We start from the raw sequence: 17964 nt of genomic DNA on the forward strand, positions 1-17964 counted from the left end.
TGGCAATATAAAAATATATATATTACCCAGCAATGTTAATTTTAAGACCTTAGGCACGATATAGCACCAGTGATCTTATTTGTTACCTGTACTTATGATTTTACATTAAAGTCATCTTTTCTATGTAAACTTGTTTTTACTTAACATTTTAAAAACTTTACTGGTCGTCTCAAAGATAAGGCACCGACACCTGATGTAATGTGCAGTAGAAAGTATGCATTTTAATGAGAATAAGCTGCCTTTCTACTATCCATGTAAACAGAACAAAGTGGCTGGATAGGGAAAGTTTGTATCATAAATTTAGGTCACGCAGTCAATTTGTACTACGTAGCCAAGGTCTTCTGTACCAAAACAAATGTATTTAATTTTTATCTGGTTTTTCAGTTTTTTCAAAAACGCATGGGCAAACCAAAAACTGTCACGACAGTGAGTACATGAATACAATATTTACATATATACACACGTACCAATATACATTATTTACAGAGTGAAAGAAACACAATTGAATAAAGGCAATTTATAAATGACACACCAAAAAAGCAATAACGTGATTCAATATTCAGACATTAGTTGCATTTATGTGCAGTTAGAAAATTCATACAGAGCACAAGGGTACAACCAGTCCATGGAGATGTAAAACCAAGGGACAGGCGGGGACGGATGGATTAGTACACCTGCCTGCCTGACAACACTGTGGTTTAATGTTTATATTGGGTTGCACCGTTAGGGTCCCAGGTGGTATATTATTTCTTTTCCTAGGTGCACCCTTTTGAATAACCACAGGGTGGAAGTGTCGACGCGTTTCGAACCGGATTAGTGACGGTTCTCTTCAGGACGGGGACTGGGATCAGTAAGTCTGCACGTGGCAAAGAGTGTGCCGTGGTGTCGGTAAATCGCCAAGGAAGGAGAGATTTCTGTGGTTAGCCGGTTCAGGTTCTTTTACAATATGTTGTCCGCCACACGGTACCAACACGAGGGAGGGGGGCCGCTTACATGTTGGTTATTTTTTCTTTGCGCAAGCTGAGTTACTAGCTTGCAACACGTGTAGCGTCGGCTGTCAAAGAATCAGTTCGGAGCTGGTATCCGAATGAGTCGGGACTTTTTCTTTTTATGCAGGATTCAATCACTCGGAGACTCTTGACGCACGGTCTGTCAGTGTGTCTCAGCGTTTTCCCAGAGTATTTGAAAACTCCCTACTCTGTTGGCTTGTGGGTGTGACAGAGGGGCCGAGTGAAGGATCATGGTCCATGTAGTTCGGGCCTTGAGAAGGACCATGATCCTTCACTCGGCCCCTCTGTCACACCCACAAGCCAACAGAGTAGGGAGTTTTCAAATACTCTGGGAAAACGCTGAGACACACTGACAGACCGTGCGTCAAGAGTCTCCGAGTGATTGAATCCTGCCGAAAAAGAAAAAGTCCCGACTCATTCGGATACCAGCTCTGAACTGATTCTTTGACAGCCGACGCTACACGTGTTGCAAGCTAGTAACTCAGCTTGCGCAAAGAAAAAATAACCAACATGTAAGCGGCCCCCCTCCCTCGTGTTGGTACCGTGTGGCGGACAACATATTGTAAAAGAACCTGAACCGGCTAACCACAGAAATCTCTCCTTCCTTGGCGATTTACCGACACCACGGCACACTCTTTGCCACGTGCAGACTTACTGATCCCAGTCCCCGTCCTGAAGAGAACCGTCACTAATCCGGTTCGAAACGCGTCGACACTTCCACCCTGTGGTTATTCAAAAGGGTGCACCTAGGAAAAGAAATAATATACCACATGGGACCCTAACGGTGCAACCCAATATAAACATTAAACCACAGTGTTGTCAGGCAGGCAGGTGTACTAATCCATCCGTCCCCGCCTGTCCCTTGGTTTTACATCTCCATGGACTGGTTGTACCCTTGTGCTCTGTATGAATTTTCTAACTGCACATAAATGCAACTAATGTCTGAATATTGAATCACGTTATTGCTTTTTTGGTGTGTCATTTATAAATTGTCTTTATTCAATTGTGTTTCTTTCACTCTGTAAATAATGTATATTGGTACGTGTGTATATATGTAAATATTGTATTCATGTACTCACTGTCGTGACAGTTTTTGGTTTGCCCATGCGTTTTTGAAAAACTGAAAAACCAGATAAAAATTAAATAAATTTGTTTTGGTACAGAAGACCTTGGCTACGTAGTACAAATTGACTGCGTGACCTAAATTTATGATACAAACTTTCCCTATCCAGCCACTTTGTTCTGTTTACTTTGTAGTTGAGATCCGGGCTGGGTAGACGTAGGATCCAAAACCTTTCTTGTTTCACAGTTTCTACTATCCATGGCAGCATTTTGAGACCTCCCCTCCCCTTTCAGAACCAGTTTACAAGCACAAGCTGAGAGGTGCGCAAATTCGGATTCAAAACGTGACATATGTCCATCTTGGTCAGGCAAAGCCAGATCTAAAGTGGTACTGACTGCGCACTTTAAGCATCACCCCGTTTCGAGGTGCAGAACTCATGGATGCGATAACACCACAGCAGGTATATTCAGCCTGCGCCACCCCCGCCGTATTGGTATCTGCCGTATTACTGCACCATAACATGGGCACGAACGCCCTGGCGCGCTCCCAGTAAGAATGTGCATTCTCGCGGCTGCTATTCAGGGGTTTAAGCGTCATAGCGAAGTTCTGGAGCAGGGCTTTCCGAAGATTGTGTTTACTTGGGAAATATGACAGGTCTGCGTTTAGCATCATTAAAACTAGGCAGTTGGCCAGTTAAGCATTTGTTGGCGCTTGGTGATTCAAATCCATTTTTGGGGATTTCAAATCAATTCAAACACGGGTTAATGCTGTCAAATATCGTTCCATGCTGTGCAAAATAGGAACAAAACAATGCACTGTAATAATCAAGAAAATATAATTGTATCTAGGGAACAAAAAAAAGATTAGAAAGACATGCTCAGAGAAATGCATTCTTAAGGCAATCTTGTTCGACGCCTCGACAGTGGTAGTAAGCGCTATATACATTACAATTGCAAAATGCATCCAAGCAACAAAACAACAGAAAACGAGAATGTGTGTAAAGTGTCATTAAACGTACCCGAGCCACTGAGGCAGGTCCCGTCTGGGCCCGTGCAAACACAAGGACTGGTGCCGCTGGGAGGCTGCCTCCGCCGGATCCGGGGGCCTTGCACTGCCGCAGGCTGGCCGCGACGGAGAGGCATCACGCGGGTCTCCGCCAAGTGCCTCCAGCTGCTACTGCCTGGCGCCTCCACTCACTGCAGCGCAAGACACACTCGGCATTTCCTCGTTTGCCGGCTTTGTGGCACTGCACAACCCCGGGAGCTGAAGTACACCACCTCACCTTCGTGTGTTAGAATAAAGTCCAGAGTTTGTGTTTGCATTGCTCCGGTGAGCAGTCTGTGTTTACACAAACCTCCCATCATTCCTTGAGGTCGCACTGTAAAATTCCTCTTTTCAGCCGTGCGCGTGGCGGCTGAGTGAACTTTGCTGTTTTAAAACATACCTTTAGTCGTGCCTTGTGGCAAGGAAGCCAGGTATGCTGTTTGTTGTGATGACGTGGATGCTCCCCAGCCCGTGATGGCAGGGAGGAGCTCACAAACTAACTACCGCCTTGTACTGGTAATAACAGTGCTGCACTGCTGCCCGAGGAGCCAGCCTTGGTAGAAAAAGACACGAATAACACTTTGAAACTGAACGTCGTCGGCACATTCAGGGCCGCTGTAGAGAGGCTATTACTGCTGCACGGCAATGGTGCACAGACACCGTGCAAGGGGCGCCCCACCCCCCCGCCCCCACTCCAGTGAGAGACCACTTCGAATATGGTGGTTTGACCAAGACGTAGCTTTTTATTCACACAGTATTAGCGAGAAATGATTTGTTGGAGTGAATACAAGACGCAAGATCAACAAAGAGACTGATTACAGCACAACCCTACAGAATGCATTGTGCCAGGAGGGTCCCGTTTTCCTTATACATCACTCATGCCTTCACCAAGGGCTTCAGGAAGATTAGTGACAAACATACCTTAGTAACAGTTTCCACTCCATCTCAGAGGGATGGGCAATCAATACCCTTCATTCCAGACCAACAGATAAACAGCGACCAGGGCACAGCATAGAGGTCCATCCCTGCTGGGGTACCTGACACAAGGCTAAGGCTCCTAGAAAGTTCAACTCCAGGCATCACGGGGTAGAGCAGGAAGATCCAGGACCACCAGCAGGTCAGTCCCCCCTCCTGCGAGCCCTGTGCTCAGAGCAATCAACACCCCACCCAGGGCTCAGTCCAGTAAATGAGTCCAAATTTTGGGTAACACACAATTTCTGGTACCAGAAATTCTGCCAGGAGTGGGTGGGTGGGTGTTTAATCCGGTATGCTCGTGTGATGGAGAGAAAAGAAGCTGCTCCTTGCCTCGTGGTGCTTTAAATACCCCCATCACCTGACAGCACCTCTTGATAACGTCATTGGGGTGACACCAGTGACGACTGATACTTGACTCCTGCCCGTGGCGTGACGAATGGCGTCCCTTTCGCTATTTGCGGGGTGTAGTAGGTCAAGAAATTTGAAGAACTCTCGCAAACACCCAAACTCTCACATGCAGTGGGATTTTCAGTTCCATCTTTACTATTTCTTTTAAATGCTTCTTCATGAAAGCAGAGGAAAAGCTGTGCCATAATATACAATAGGTGTAGCCTCAACCATTACATCACTGCCACAGTAACCTATCACTCCACCAAGGGAGGTTATTGCTTCCTATCTAGAAAGCCACTGTCAAGGAGACAAAAGATCACTTTCTTTCTCTCAAAAAGGCCCCATTGCCTTGTGTCATTAAGTTTACTACTCCCATACTTCCTTCAGAGCACAGCTGCCAAACATTTTTTCAACACATCCTCTGGCTGACTTAACTGACGATGAGGCACTAGGAGCAATTGTATGAACAAAATGATGGGCGTTCATTAAATTGCTTTCTGATAAGCACTGCTAAAGAATCCAGCACTCTAGCACAAAAAACTTGACAACCCCCTGTGATATCTCTCTCTCTCTCTCTCTCCCCAAGAGCTCTCTCGCTGTTACATGACAAAAATACCTGTGCCAGCCCAGAACTACAAACGGTTTTATGTTGAGTAGGTAGGATAAACTATGTCAGCCACAGGCTCCCAAAACTGTTCCATAACAAGGCATGAAGTTCTCAAGCTGGTCCATGCCAGGTAAGTAGGCAAAGCAACGCCAACCAAGAAATCTGAAGCTGTCCATGTCAGCTAAACCAACCCAGCGCTCCCAAGCGCTTCCATGTCAGAGAGTTGCGAGTACTTAAGCTATTGCAGAGTTCAGTGGCAAGGAGGAGAACAGCATGGATCAGGGGTGAAGGTAGAGGTGTTGATGCACACTATTTGGAAAATCCCCACCACGGAAATTATTGGACTTTCACAGAGCTGTCAGTTGCCAGGGAATCAACTGGTGGCAGTTCTTCCACGTCAAAGATACGCTTCTTTTCACCTCCTCAAGAGTGCCTCGATCATAGTTTTATCAGAAAGTGTATGTACTTCATGCTAACTTGTACTTAAAGGTACAATTTCCATCTTGATTATGGTCAAGGTGAAAGTCTACAGAGAACCAACAATAAGGTTATTCATGAGACTGAAGCCTTCATTTAAACTAGACAGAGATTGTGGCTTTGTGCTCCAAGAGCAGCACAGGGTAGGAGGAACCTGCATGTGATGCATACAAGTCATAAGATTTTATTAAGTGCACTTATCACCCGGAAGGGTCTCAAAGCACTAACGAAAGCCAGTGAAGGAAAAGATAAACAAGCAACAGGAGGAGGACAGTCAAAAGAGCCAGGTTTTAAGCCTTTTTCGAAACTGTTTGTGATCATCTGATCACAAGAAGCTGCAATGGAAGTTCAGTCCAAAAGAGAGGAGCTAGATGAAAAAAGGATCTACCGCTGTTCCTGGCAGTATGAACCCTGAGTGGAGTAAGAAGATGTTTAGTTCCTGACCTGAGAGTCCTATTTGGTAAGTACCAGTTACGTTTTTTGGCAAAGTAGCTGGGCCCATTTCCATTCATGGTCCTATGAACCAGATAGATGATCTTGAAACGGATTAGCTTCCTGATAGGGAGCCAGTGAAGAGCTTTCAGACTGGGTGCAGACGGAACGTGATGGAAGATTTAGCACCAGTCTGTTGTCCGTGTTCTGCAAGACTTGGAGTCTGGTGAAAAGCTCTTTATTGATGGAGGCTATCAAAACATTTCCATAGTCAAGCCAACTTATATTTCGACCCTGAACAAGCGGTTTCCTTGATTCTACGGGTATCTATTAAAAGAACTTACGTAGACTTCGCATTAGGGCATAGCAAGTGCTTGTTTTATGGTTTACATGGTCTGTCATGCACAGCTTGTTGTTGATTTTCACTCCAAGGTTACGTACCATGTGTTTAGGAGATGGACAAAGGCCAAGGTTCTGTGGCCACCAGTCGTTGGACCAGAGTTCATGCGCCATTCCCAATAGGATGACCTCAGTCTTACTGGCATTAAGCTGAAGATGGTTGGTTCGCATCCAGATGTTAATGTGAGTCATGCACTTCTTAAATCTGATTCTGGGATCTGATGGATTGGGACCAAGAGTGATTAATACCTGCATATGACGGATCTATGACAGAATTTCGACAGACAGAATTTCGACCTACACAAATATCGGCGTAATTATATCGATTGCAAGAATATCGACGCCCTATGTACAACATGGTAAGTACCAAAATATCGAAAAAATAATATCGATGTTAAAAATATCGTTGTCAAATATATCGATTTTTTTTGGTTTAAAATAACATGAAAAATACTGTAAATAATACTTATAAATTACTTCAACATATTTAAATATATTTAATAATGGTAAAAAAAAAATACATATTTAATAAAAAAAATATATTAACAAATCATATATAATATATACTTACTTAACAATAATTACTATTCCCACTCCAGAGGGTGCAACAGTAGAGAAAGTGTTGGATAGCGTAGGGGTAAAAATTACTATTCCAACTCCAGAGGGTGCAACATTAGGGAAAGTGTTGGATAGCGTAGGGGTAAAAATTACTATTCCCACTCCAGAGGGTGCAACAGTAGGGAAAGTGTTGGATAGCGTAGGGGTTAAAATTACTATTCCCACTCCAGTGGGTGCAACAGTAGGGAAAACTGACCCTGAACCCAAAAAATATCCCTTTACCCAAAAACTGAAAACTGACCCAGAACCCTAAAAATACCCCTTTACCCAAAAACTGAAAACTGACCCTGAACCCTAAAAATACCCCTTTACCCAAAAACCCCACACTGACCCTGAACCCTAAAAATACCCCTTTACCCAAAAACTGAAAACTGACCCAGAACCCTAAAAATACCCCTTTACCCAAAAACTGAAAACTGACCCTGAACCCCAAAAATACCCCTTTACCCAAAAACTGAAAACTGACCCTGAACCCTAAAAATACCCCTTTACCCAAAAACTGAAAACTGACCCTGAACCCTAAAAATACCCCTTTACCCAAAAACTGAAAACTGACCCTGAACCCTAAAAATACCCTTTCACCCAAAAACTGAAAACTGACCCTGAACCCTAAAAATACCCCTTTACCCAAGAACTGAAAAGTGACCCTGAACCCTAAAAATACTCCTTTACCCAAAATTAATTAATATTACAATTAAATTACTTCCCACCCTATTCCCCTATAAACCTACAACCCGCTCCAGTAGTAAAACATATAATTTAGTTAAAAATATACATAAATTATCAATTAATTATTCAATTATTCAATTAAAATAAATCATTGTCAATTAATATTTAATTGCAAAATAAATTAATTAAAAAATAATTATTTAATTACAAATAAATTACTTCCCACCCTATTCCCCTATAAACCCACAACCCGCTCCAGTAGTAAAACATGTAATTTACTTAAAAATATACATAAATTATCAATTAATTAATCAATTAATCAATTAAAATAATTCATTGCCAATTAATATTTAATTGCAAAATATATGAATCATAAAAAAATAATTATTTAATTACAAATAAATTACTTCCCACCCTATTCCCCTATAAACCCACAACCCACTCCAGTAGTAAAACATATAATTTACTTAAAAATATACATAAATTATCAATTAATTAATCAATTAATCAATTAAAATAATTCATTGCCAATTAATATTTAATTGCAAAATAAATTAATTAAAAAATAATTATTTAATTACAAATAAATTACTTCCCACCCATTTCCCCTATAAACCCACAACCCGCTCCAGTAGTAAAACATATAATTTACTTAAAAATATACATAAATTATCAATTAATTAATCAATTAATCAATCAAAATAATTCATTGCCAATTAATATTTAATTGCAAAATAAATTAATAATTAAAAAATAATTATTTAATTACAAATAAATTATTTCCCACCCTATTCCCCTAAAAACCCACAACCCGCTCTGGTAGTAAAACATATAATTTACTTTTATATTTTTTTTATTTATAAAAACATATTAAACACATATTATAACAATTAATTTAAATACTTAACTAAAATTTCTAACACATATTAGTAAATCTAAATTACTTACATCAATATATATGCTATCGATATAAGTAATTTCGATATTACTTACCTTAGGGTCGATATTCTGGCCATCGATATTCTGGACATCGATATTCTGTCCCTTCGATATTAGCAACTCGATATAAGCGTAAGTCGAAATTAAAGATTCGATATTTTGACTGTGTACCGCATATGACACTACATCGAACCCATAGGATCTGATCACCCTGGCCAGGGGTGCCACATAGAGATTGAAAAGCATGAGACTTAGAATGGATCCCAGGGGGACTCCCTTGTCTACCAACTGACTGCGAGAGAAAAAGTGCCTAGTTGTAAGGTAGTTGTTCGGTCTTTTAGGTAGCTCCTAAGCCAGTTTAGGGCCGTTCCCCTTACTCCCATCTTCCACAGTCATTCTAAAATACTGTGGTAGATTGTACCGAAGGAAGCCGACAGGTCTAACAGGGCTGACTGCCCAATGTCCTGGGCAAGTCTTATATTGTCTACTACCTGTACCAGAGATGTTTCAGTGTTATCAATGGGATCTTAGTTTAAAACCACTCCACCTGTGAGGGTCTTCAATCACCAGCTCCACCTGCCAAAGAACATCAGCTTTTTTCCCACCTTAACAGACACATTAGCCAGGCATTTGATGATTTGTAGGCTAGAATTTGGAAATGATTGGCACATGGGACTTCTGCTCATGACACTGAAGTGCATCCAGCAGTTTCAGAACAAAAGTGGAGGGGTTCCTCTTACCTGTGTATAAAATTCAGTGTGCCATGAACACTTTATAGCAGCCATCCCACAGACGGCAGATCCACTTAATAACTATCACTTGCAGAGCAGCTATAGACAAGGCATGATCTAACTTCACTAGCAATCTCTCTCTTGGAGTTTGCACGTTGATATGCTTTCATCTAAAGCACTCTCAACCATTGGAAGTTTGAAAACATTTAAAAGTGATTATGGTGGGCCCTCGCCTCAGCCAGGCCATTGCGTGCAGTGCAATGGCTCCCCCACAATTACTATATGGGATGGAGGTTCTGTTTTTGAGTGGGTACCGAGAGTTGGCAAAGATTGAAGGTATGTGCTCAAAGAATCAGCTTTCCCTTCTGAAATGCGCAATGGCCAAAGCACTTAGGATGGAATCTGCTTTGAAGTCATGGTCAGTGATTACGAGACTCGCTTCATGAAGATTTTGAGATAACTGTATACAGTTCAAGTAACTAAAAGTAGTAACCTTGTTTAGGGATGACATAATAAAAAGTGATCTTAGATGGGCCAAAAAGGTTAAAATGTCATTGCAAGACATGGCAACATTTGTACAAATAAACAACTACAGTGTTGCACTACCCACGGTCCTTTTAAAGAAGGAATTAATTAAGCAAGGGCGTTGGTTAGGAGAGAACAACATCTGGTCTACATAAGACAAAAGTTCTTTGCAATTGAATGATGCTTGTCCTTTTGCATGATTTTTAATGGTTTTAAAATATTTGGGCCCAGGTCAAGTGTTTTATAATTATTTATAGATATTAAGGTATTTTTTTACATTTTATATTTCTAAGATTGTTTTAATATTGTGTTTTAATGTTTTGTTTTCTGGTTAAGGAACATTGTCCCAAATGAGCTTACATTTATGACTCACTGACTTTTCTGCCTGGTGACTATCTGTGTGGAGGGCTGCTATAAGGAGTGGAGGGTGTCCCTTATTTTTCTTAAATATGATTAATATAAAGTACACTGCTCCTTTCTTTAAAGGTGCATCAAATATTTTTTTCTTCTCTGGCAAACATTTAGAGAGACCCTTTTTAAAAGTCTTCAAGGTCTGCAGCCTTTTACTTCCTTCATTATAAGTCTTCCTATTATACAGCTTGAGAGTTTGCAAATGCTTGATGGGAATAAGTATTGTATACGAGAAACGGTTTTGAAGTTTCTTTTAATAAGAACAATAATCCATTTTCAATCAAAACCTTACTTTGAAAAACTCGCCGAATTTATCACTAACTGTTGAACACATTTCCTCATTTATGATTCAATTTAGTTTTTTTTTTATTCAATAAAATATCTTTGAACAGCAAATGGAGCACTTCACACGTAACAAGAAGTACAATGATATTTTTTTTCTCTGCATTGAGAACAGGTTAGGGCTAAATGGGAGATACTCGGGTAGACTCTACCATAGTGGTGGTGCTTGACAGGAGATCCTTCGACCATGCTTCACATTCCATCTATGCAGTTTCGCATCTCTCTTCCTGCATACTCTGCCTGTCCATTTCCCCACACGTTTCCAGCCTCTTTAGTAAGTAACCTGTCCACTCTTTGACCTCATCCTGTGCTTCTACCTTTTGTATCTAGTGACTCCCTCCTGCAACAGGTGACAGTTTACCTCTTACTCTCTGCCTTTTAACCTCTGTGCCCACTCTCTTCATTTATTATTTTTCTTGTAAAGCACACGGACACCTATCTTTGGATTAGTTGTTCTATATAAAATGTGAAATAAAAAAACGTTGTTCAGCGTTTTAGAACGTTACATTTTCAGTATTTCTAGTAGCAGTGCGCTTTACTTCAAGTGCTTACGTTTTCTCCTGTAAAGATGATTTAGTAAGGTGGCTGAAATGAAGGCTTTGGGAGTAATGAAAGCCACTGAGAAGTGTACACGGGCTTTAAGGGGAGCCAAAAGAGGTCTTTCCACTTTGCACTGATGTGTTGGATTTCTTTCTTGGTAAAATTTGCAAGTTGTGCTGCCGCACAGAGAAGGGCTTTGCCAGAGGCTATGCTCAGTTGTGGGGCTCTGCCTAAAAGGGAGCAGCCACCATCCAGGTGTGTGACAACCAATGCTTGCACCATAGTTCAGAAGTTGGAACGAGAAGTGTGTAGTTCTTATCACCTTTAGATCAATGATGATATCAAGTGACTTGGTCAGAAGTAGGAACGAGACGTGTGTAGACATTATCACCTTTAGATCAATGATGACATCAAATGACTTGGTCAGAAGTAGGAACTAGGCATGTGTAGACATTATCACCTTTAGGTGAGTGATGACGTCAAGTGACTTGGTCAGAAGTTGGAACCAGACATGTGTAGACATTATCACCTTTAAGCCAGTGATGACATCAAGTGACTTGGTCAGAAGTTGGAACGAGACGTGTGTAGTCATTATCACCTTTAGGTCAGTGATGACGTCAAGTGACTTGGTCAGAAGTTGGAACCAGACATGTGTAGACATTATCACCTTTAAGCCAGTGATGACATCAAGTGACTTGGTCAGAAGTTGGAACGAGGCGTGTGTAGTCATTATCACCTTTAGGCCAGTGATGACGTCAAGTGACTTGGTCAGAAGTAGGAACAAGGCATGTGTAGACATTATCACCTTTAGGCCAGTGATGACTTCAAGTGACTTGGTCAGAAGTTGGAACGAGACGTGTGTAGTCATTATCACCTTTAGGCCAGTGATGATGTCAAGTGACTTGGTCAGAAGTTGGAACGAGACGTGTGTAGACATTATCACCTTTAGGCCAGTGATGACTTCAAGTGACTTGGTCAGAAGTAGGAACAAGGCATGTGTAGACATTATCACCTTTAGGTCAGTGATGACGTCAAGTGACTTGGTCAGAAGTTGGAACCAGACATGTGTAGACATTATCACCTTTAAGCCAGTGATGACATCAAGTGACTTGGTCAGAAGTTGGAACGAGACGTGTGTAGTCATTATCACCTTTAGGCCAGTGATGACTTCAAGTGACTTGGTCAGAAGTAGGAACAAGGCGTGTGTAGACAGTATCACCTTTAGGTCAGTGATGACGTCAAGTGACTTGGGAAATCAGCCAAAGGGGAGAAATAGCAAGATGGGAGAATTGTCCAAGCCATATTTGGACTAGTGATGGGAAGTTCTTGGCGGATAAGATGATGGATTGGGTTTTTCTCGAGTTCGGTTTGAAACGGATTGAAGCTATGCAAATAATTGGCATATTTTGGAACATTTCCTGATTTGTTATATCAGCAGCTGCATTGTTATTTTTCTTATGTACGAATAGCAAAGGTACTTTTCTCTGCAATACATGATATGGTTGACAAAGGCATTGCTAGTATTGTTAAATACAGAATTCGTAAACAAAAACTGCCTTAGTGCACGTTGCAAAATCGCCAGGGTTGTTGTAACGACAAATCATGTTCTAAGTTTAGAAGTATAGAAGCGCTAATGAAAAGAATGACGAGGTCGAGAGACCATAATGACATCATCAATATTATGATATTTACTTTGCGTGAGTGAAACAGTCTTTATTTTCTTTTTCAGCAGAATGATTTAGGAAGCTAGTTGAAGGGTGGCTTGGTATATAGTCATGTATCAATTAGAATTTTGTAGAACGCCTCTGTTATATTTACAGCAGAAAGGATTCGTTCACACATTCACACTTTGGGCCCTCTCTGTTACACTTTTTGGTCAGTTCCTAATGCAGTTATTCGTATGTATTTATTTTTATTTTCCAAAAGTGCCACTCTACATCGAGGCACAGTGGACAGTTTTCCCACAGAAAAATTCAATAACAAGATAGGCATGCATTTAACCCTCAGGCTACCCCATAACCATCACGAATAGTAGAGATCCCGCACCTACTATTCTGACCCACTGCCAGCAGTGGCTCTTACAGAAGTAGAAGCAGTCCAATATTATACAATAATGCCCATTCAGGATGTCAGCGTGTCAAGGGAAAACTTAGAATGGAAAGGGAACATGGTGCAGCACAGGATAGAGCAAAAGAAACAGACTAGCCACGGGAGTAGATAAACACTAATCATCTCAGTGAGTGATGCAGCAATAACATAGCAGCTACTAAGGTTTTGATGCTACTTTTGCATGTGGACACTGAGGTCATAATGTGTTTGGTCCATTAGTTTACTACTGCTGACATGATATGGTAATAAAGGGATATCAGCATATTGTACTGCCTCCTTACGTTCTGTTAAAACGGAAGCATCTCCATCTACCAATATTTTGCTTATTGTATAACCCTAATTGGTGTTGGACATTGGACTCTTGCTTTCGAAGATGGTATAACATACGTGCTTATATGCTATACACTCCACATCAAGTCATTTTCTTTGGTAACGTGGTAACAATTCCATTGTTAAGGCTAGGAAGTCGAGACTAGATTTCACAGATCCATGGAAAGACTCCTTGTAAAGTGAAAGTAACAATGCACCACATTTTACAATAACTGTTTTAAAAATTGACGTCAAGAGCTTTAAGCAAACAGTCTAGCTGGATATGAAAACATGTACGTATAACATTTAAAAAACACCAGCATTTTCTATTGTTTGTAAAAATTAGGATGCTATGCCTGAAAAAGAGAGCAGGTGAATCAGTCTTAGGCTACATTTTAATACCCCATATCTCATTATTTGACATGTTAGTCAGGAGATGTATGCAAATATATCCTCCACATACAACAAATTTAATTTGAGGGAAATGAACAACTTCTTCTCTATACAGTCCTAATCTCTACTTTCAGAGATTTGTGTTGCTTACATTTTTCATCTCTAATTTTGAGGGAAATACGTCCAACTGCTGAGTCTCTAGTAACTAAACGTATGGGACTTTTAAGCTTTTATTTGCTTTACTACAGAAGTTGCACATCTACAGTCAATATTTTGAAGGTCGTTTCAGCACAATTTTATAGTGCATCTCGGATGATAGTACATGAATATATTAATGCCATGAAATATGGGCAAACTTGAGTCGAGATTTATGAGTTCAGAGGTTCACAACTGGTGCTACTTTTGTTTAATTAAATGATGGTTAGAGGTTATATTAGAAACTTTGTTAGAGCAGGAACCAGGAACTGGGCCAGAAACCAGCTCAAACTGGTATCAAATGGATTTATAAGTTATCCCAGATGGAGTGCCCGTGTTGTGTGTGTAGAGCGTGGGTTCCATGAAAGGAAACTGGGTTGGTGTTAATGATACATGTAGCACTAGAAACGTAAAAAACCCGCTCTTGTGTTTAGTTTACATAAGGATTAGGGGGATTTAATTAAAAAAGGGGTTCGGACTCCCAACTTGCACGTTTGCTTTGGCACAAACAGACTCGTTGTCATATATGAAACTCTTACACTGTTGTCGAATCGGTGCTTTCGTATTCTTTCCACTGTAATAAATGTAAGTGAAGCATTCGTCCATTGCTACAATCAAAATACACTTGAAACACAAGACTTCAAATGCACTTGGCTTTGCATGTGTTGTCTGCACAAATGATTGTAGAATTACACAACAGTGCACTGTGCGCGTGTGGGACGGTTTACAGTATCAAAAACAGCCAGCTCGAGGAAAAGTATGCATGTTCAAGGAAAACGCGTGCAAGAGTAGACATTGGTGTGCATGCCCTCGGGCAATGCTTGAAATGGAAAAATAGAACTGCTGAACCAGAGTACCTGCTTGTTTTGAGAAATGTCGGTACTCTCCAATTAAAACTACTACGTTTTTCTTGAGAAATGCAAGTACTCTACCTCGCAAAAATTGCAGGTACAGGCCCATTTAAAGCACTCTTACCTTGCATATGTTGTTTTAATTGTTTAAAGTTGTGCATGTATAAAAAAAGAGTGGAGGGAACAGGAAAGTGAAAGCGACCGCGAGACAAGCAGGAAAGTGAAAACGACTGGAGGGAACAGGAAAGTGAAAGCGACCGCAAGACAAGCAAGAAAGTGAAAGCGACCACGAGACAGGCAAATGTAAACAAGTGCGCGCTGCCACGCTAATTAGAAAGAGATGGCCCCAACGCGCCGCTGCTCGCTCACGCAAGGTGGATGCCTTCATACGCACAAGTGTTAGAAAAGTGCAGACCGATTCCAAAAGGTCATCTCCTAGAGCAGAGCATGCCCGCTGCAGTAGGCTCTACCTAAAAAGAGTGTCCCTGTTCACCTTAAGATGTGAGAAGAAAACGTCAAAGGAGTTGAGAGGATGGACTTTATACCAGAATCCATCACTACCCTGTCAATATCATCATACATTGTGATAAGTGTGTTCCAAGCAAAGCTCAGATGTGAGTATGGAAAGCATGGATGTGCATTGACAGCACCAGACTTAAGCTGCATTACCAATAAAGAACTAAGCATGGCCAAGGATGTGAGAATGTTGCTGACTGTACACAGTTCTTCAGTATGGCTGAAGGTACTCACAGTGTAGGCGATGGAGTACTTGTTGACCATGGCTCAGTCAGTCAAGGCACATTCAAAACTCATTAGCAAGGTCAGCACGGATTTTCAGTACCCTTTTATTGCAAGGTCTTTGTCGTGATTGCTACTAAAATGCTGAATCAAAAAAAAAATGGTTCACCAGTTAGAAAATATATTTCTAATACTGTATTGCATTTTTAACCTCTTGAGAATCATGTCTCTGAAAACTGCATCCATGATCCCGGGCTCTATGTCCTTGTAAATTGCACTGTTGCCTCACCTGAGAAGAATCTTTTGAAAGTATTCTAAAAATAAACAGGCAGTGGTAAAGCCACACACATTCTATGGTGATACTTATCTACGAAGAATCAAACAAAAAAGGTATGAAATTATGGTGCACAATGTCGTGTTATTAATTATGGCATGGAGTGAAATGTATGATCACATCATATATATTAACGTCAAATGGTGTCATTTTTTAGGCGTACATTTCACCTTCAACTTAAAAAAAGAACAATAATTAAAAAGTAAGACGTCCGGTGGATAAAAGTAATCCTGGCAAAAGCAAATAGCTACTGGTCTTTCTGCACTTGTCTATGCCAAGCAATGTCAATAAATGTATTTACAGACACAAAAGTAATTAAGAAAGCATATTTTCACCAATCTAGTTGTAGAGATTAGGCACTGCACTTCTTCAATTGGTGTGATATACATGTGGTTGTTAAGAGGCTGTGTCACGTCCTGCTCATGTCAAAGCATATTGCTGCTGTTAGGTTTTTCTCTAATTTTATTGTTTAGCGGCTATCTCCATAGAGCTTTCGGCATTGGTTTTTTTGCATTCTAGACGTTTAATACTTACGTGTCAGGTGGTTCATTTAAAATTTAGTATTGCACGTCTATGCAGACTTTGCCTATGAGAGTTTGCTGTCCTATACTCTGTCTTTTTAGGCCGAATCTGGGCAGCGCATGTGCTGCTCTGCGAGGCATGCTGTATTCAGGTATGGACTTGAAGCTCCGCCCAGTCTCCACCCATATTTTTCATTGGCTTGTGTCGTTGTCCTTTGTAAATGCTGGCTTCTGATTTTTTTGATAGGCTTATTAGTACCTCCCTGTCTTCTGATGTCACCTCCCATTTGGACTGACCCTCTTACATGGGTCCTTACTCGGGAGCTTTCTTTAAAAGTTTGGCGAACTATTTACTTAATTAATATAGACATGACTCGTGGGACGTCAGCAATCGCAGCCGCTTCTATGTATTAGCTATTAGAACAACACAAAAGCCAATGCTGAGAGAAACTTTTGAACCAAAAAAGGGGGGGAGAGGGAGATTTTGAAAAAAGCAAAACCGCCTGCTTAATTTCTTTAGCAACGTATCAAGATTTATTTTCTTGCAATTATTTTTTACTTTGTATAATACACAATTTTTAGTGCAAGGAGAAGCCAACAGTTTTCATATATACAATACATATTACAATGAAAAAAAGGAAAAACATAAGTATTTCAAGCATTCAGTCATACATGGCCGTCCAATCATACACAAACATTCATACACATACTAACATGATCAACAAACCAAGAGAAACAAATAAAACCACGTATTGGTCAAAAATAAATTGGAAAGAATCCCTTTGGATGATGCAGTTTTAGAGTCTTTTTTGTGTATTTACACCGGGACAAGTCTTTCTCTCAAAGTAAGTGAAGGTGCTCAGTCCTTAACACAACAGATAAAGACCAAATACGGGGTAGAGTGGTCTACGCGTTTCGAACCCCGCTTGTTAGGGGGGTTCTCCTCAGGACCAAGTGGTTCTGCAACAATAAAAATAAAAACGGGTGCTTAGGGAGGGGTTCCACAATTAATTATAATGTGAGACTCAACAATCCAGTGCGTACAACAGCCTACCTCAGCCAATGGACCAACAAGTCATCAAAATTCGTAGATGGTGAGTCAAGAAGTTTGAAAGTAGAATGCTCACAGTAGCTGTAACCAAAGCAGAAGAAATACCCGTGCTGGTCTTAGTGTCAAACACTCACAGTGATTCATTCGCTAAATCCTAATGTCTAACAGAAGCGGGACTCTTACCTGCGCTTCGACCGGCTGTTAGCTTGCCGGCGTGTCCATACTTCTCCTTAGTTCTGGGAAATGGATCTCCTAGTTTCTAAAGGAAGAAGGGGAGGGGACGGTTAGTGC

General features: G+C 40.8%; 1 protein-coding gene across 2 annotated transcripts in view; it reads right to left on the reverse strand.

The window, feature by feature from the left end:
• MAP3K13 (mitogen-activated protein kinase kinase kinase 13) overlaps positions 1-17964 on the reverse strand; it is a 624460-nt gene that overhangs the window by 305757 nt on the left and 300739 nt on the right. The window contains exon 1 of one of the 2 annotated variants that reach the window (XM_086955436.1): positions 3092-3442. The exons of the other annotated variant lie outside the window; for it this stretch is intronic. The gene's annotated coding sequence lies outside the window, so the exon portion shown is untranslated. Of the gene's footprint in view, positions 1-3091; positions 3443-17964 lie in introns of those variants that run through there. 2 annotated transcript variants of the gene reach the window in all.

Source organism: Lissotriton vulgaris, chromosome 2_1 (assembly GCF_964263255.1).
Source record: "Lissotriton vulgaris chromosome 2_1, aLisVul1.2, whole genome shotgun sequence".
NCBI lineage: Eukaryota > Metazoa > Chordata > Amphibia > Caudata > Salamandridae > Lissotriton > Lissotriton vulgaris.